Raw genomic sequence first — 3748 nt, 5'->3', positions numbered from 1 at the left:
CACATATAGTGTATTTGACGGATTTAGTTGTGGAGGTAGATAGGCTATTGAGACCCGAAGGGACACTTATTATTCGTGACAATGCTGAGACCATAAATGAAGTGGAAAATGATTGAGGTCAATGCATTGGAAAGTCAAGTTAACCTACTCCAACGATGTAGGACTATTGTGTGCGCAAAAGACCATGTGGCGCCCTAAAGAGTTTCAAACACTCACATACGCCATCGCTTAACCTTTTTCAGCCTTGTTGGATTGCAGGTAATACACATTTAGTTACTTTCTACATGTTTAGCTATAGTATAACTTACGAGTAGGGTGTATACGTTACACCGTCTCTATTTTCTTATCCCATCAATTTCGTAATAATAGGATCACATGGAAACGAGAGATGTAATAGTAACATTTGGTTGTTGAAAGTTGACCAGTAACGGAACAAAGCTAGAAATTAAGTAAAAGCGATAGAAATGCATATTATTTGTATTTGTTCACCTGCTACTCCAATGGTTTTTCAAACAAAATATTATTCTAATGCTAATGCTAGTATAAGAGATATTTTGACTTTGGGATGTGTTGTATCTAAAAAGAGTTAAATAGGAACCTCAGTAATAATAATATGATCCATTTACTTATTCAATAGTGTATTGATGGACACAAAGTTTACGCTTCCCAACCTAATTTGACCCGTTCTACCATAACATGTTTTAACTAGCTACCCTACATGTCTCTTGTAACCTCTATATATGAAACTATAGAGAATTGTAAAATTAATGACCCATTTGGTCTATCCAATCTACATGTAATCTCAAAGGCTAAAAAACATGGATCTTGGGCAAAAAGCATACTAATAAAGTAGCATTCAAGAATTGTTGTGACATATAATATTGTATATTTGTGTCCTTTACCTATGAGCTTCATAATGTAAAGCAGAGGCCCTCCATGAAACTGTCTTCAGATCATGTGCACAGCATCACCCAGGCCTCACAGAATACTCGAACATAGACTCAAGCTGTGATGTGATTCAAGAACCCAATGAATGACACTTTGGTTCACTTTTCTCATTTAAACCTGACGAGAAGATTTAAGAAGCAGCCCCCTTTTCTCATTAGTTTGATGCACGAACTAAATCTAGAGAATTTTTGTAGCCATGAAGATCTCCATACGGGAGATTGATGTCATTGTTGATATAACAAGAACCCAATGAATGACAATGGCATATAAAATGTGATTTGTACACGGGTCGATATGGGTTAATAATAATCTTAAACAGGTCAACCGGATCAAATAGGTCACCAATAATCCCTGCAAGAGCATAACCCGTCCTTAAAATGATGAAACCTATTCGCATCTCTCAAAATGATCTCCCTACTCATAACTTGAGATATCAACTTGAAAACGGAATGACAATCTCCACAAACCCTAAGATTCTTCATTATCCTAATCGGCATCCTTTCTGGAACTTTCAAAAGTTCGTAACCTACAGCCAGTCTCTCACTATGATTACCCAAACTATGCATTTTGTCCTCGTCATCTACATCATGCAGCACAAAACTTCCATCCGGTGAGTAACCCGCTTCTTTTAATAACCCCCCGACATGTTCCAACATTCCCATAATCGAAGATAGCTCAGGATGGGACCCACTTTCCCCACTTCCAAACATATGCACTTCCTTCTCAATTACTATCCAGCTACAGCCGAGTAATTTCCTTACATTCTGTGATCTCATTGTTTTCCTAAGGCCTGCAACTGCAGACCATTTACCTTTTGACGCATATATGTTTGATAACAAGATATAAGGCCCAGAGTTTTTGGGCTCGAGCTGTATGAGTTTCTTAGCTGCCACTTCAGCCATCTCAAGATTCATGTGGGTCCTACAAGCACCCATTAATGAACCCCATATAATGGCATCGGCTTCCATAGGCATATTACTAATCAAATCCATCGCTTCATCTAACCGACCACCTCGGCCAAGCAGATCAACCATGCAAGCGTAGTGTTCAATTTTTGGGTCGACTAGATACTTTGACTTCATTGACTCGAATATTTCAAGTCCCTCGTTAATCTTCCCGGTGTAACTACAAGCTGAGAGAATACCTATGAAAGTAACATCATCAGCTTTAACGCCTAAAGATGACAATTTTTGAAAAATTTCTAATGCTTCTTCTCCTAAACCATATTGTGCATAACCTGTAATGATGAAATTCCACATGACTATATCCTTATCTGGAGATCTATCAAATACGCTCTTAGCCTTTACCAGATCACCACATTTTACATACATTGTGATCAATACCGAACCAACATACACATCGATATCAAACGATGCCTTGACTAATTGGGCATGAACTTGCCTACCATGATCAAGACTAGCAAGACTAGAACAAACTGAAAGAACGCTGATCAAAGAAGAGAAATTGGGTCTAATACCTTCATTCTGCATCAACGAAAATAATCTTAGGACCTCTAACTCAAACCCTTTTCTTTCGTAAGTCTTTATCATTGCACTCCATGTTCCAACATCCCTCTCCTTCATTAAATCGAATATCTTCCTAGCTTTATTTACATGCCCACTTTGGCCCAAACCAAGTATCATTGCGTTACATGAAACCACAGACTTGTAAGGCATGACATCAAAAAGCTCCATAGCCTCTTCCATCCTTCCACACTGCGTGTATCCCATCAACATAGCGGTCCACGAAACCTCATTTTTATTAGGCATCACTTCAAACAATTTTCTAGCTACATCAACACGATCGTTTTGGACGTAACCAGAAATCATGGTTGTCCAAGAAACGACATTCTTTTGGGGCATTTCATCCAACAATTCACGTGCTTCAGCCAGACGACCCGTTTGATAATACCCACCAACCATACTAGTCCAAGCAACAACATCTTTAACAGGCATGTCATCAAAAAGCCGACGAGCTTTATCCATTTGTTTGTCTTGAATAAGGCCACCCAACATCACTGTCCATGACACAACGTTCCGTTCAGGCATCTGCCAGAAAAGCGATTCAGCTTCAGAAACCAAACCTTCTTCTACATAACCTTTGATCATTGCAGTCCATGAAACAACGTTTCTTTCAGGCATTTGGTCGAACATATTTCTGGCTTCCTTTAGCATTCTATTTTTGACATATCCAGAAATCAAACAGTTCCATGAAACAATGCTTCGTTCAGGCATTTCATCAAACAGATAGCGTGCTTCATGAGGTTGGTTGTTTTGAAAATAACAAGCTATGATTGAGTTCCATGAAACGACATTTTTTTGCTGCAATCGGTCAAATATTTGACGAGCATTCTCGATTTGGCCAAGACGACCGTACCTTGAAATCAGAGAATTTGCTGAGACGGAAACGTTTGAGCAGTATGTTCTTGTGCACTGTATGTATTAACAGTATACGCATTTGGGTTATTTGTTGTTTAAGGGTGTTTGGTTAAATTGAGTTACTCCATAAGGACCGTAAATCATCATAACTTAATTATATATTTTAACTTTAAATTAAATCGAGTTACTTCATACTCCGTAATTCATATATATGGTGTCAGTTGATGGAGGCATGAAGTGGTCAAGTATGGCTCAACTAAAAACAGGATTTTTTTTTTTTTTTTTTTTTTTTTTTTGAAAGGCCAAAATTTTATTAATAACCGAAATTTTATAGTACATCATCGTCACATGAATGCATCCAAAACATACAGAACTCGAACTATACTTCCTATCACTAATTTGTACAGCATATACAAGTGTTG

The 3748-nt window shown here is 37.9% G+C and overlaps 1 pseudogene; it reads right to left on the bottom strand.

The window, feature by feature from the left end:
• Window positions 1–670: 670 nt before the first annotated feature.
• Window positions 671–3408, bottom strand: LOC139885622 (pentatricopeptide repeat-containing protein At1g56690, mitochondrial-like; annotated as a pseudogene).
• Between the last annotated feature and the right edge of the window lie 340 nt (window positions 3409–3748).

The sequence above is a fragment of the Rutidosis leptorrhynchoides genome, chromosome 1 (genome assembly GCF_046630445.1).
Source record: "Rutidosis leptorrhynchoides isolate AG116_Rl617_1_P2 chromosome 1, CSIRO_AGI_Rlap_v1, whole genome shotgun sequence".
In the NCBI taxonomy this organism is placed as follows: Eukaryota; Viridiplantae; Streptophyta; class Magnoliopsida; order Asterales; family Asteraceae; genus Rutidosis; species Rutidosis leptorrhynchoides.
Note: the sequence above shows the minus strand (reverse complement) of the source record. Positions and strands in the feature narration are given on the sequence as shown.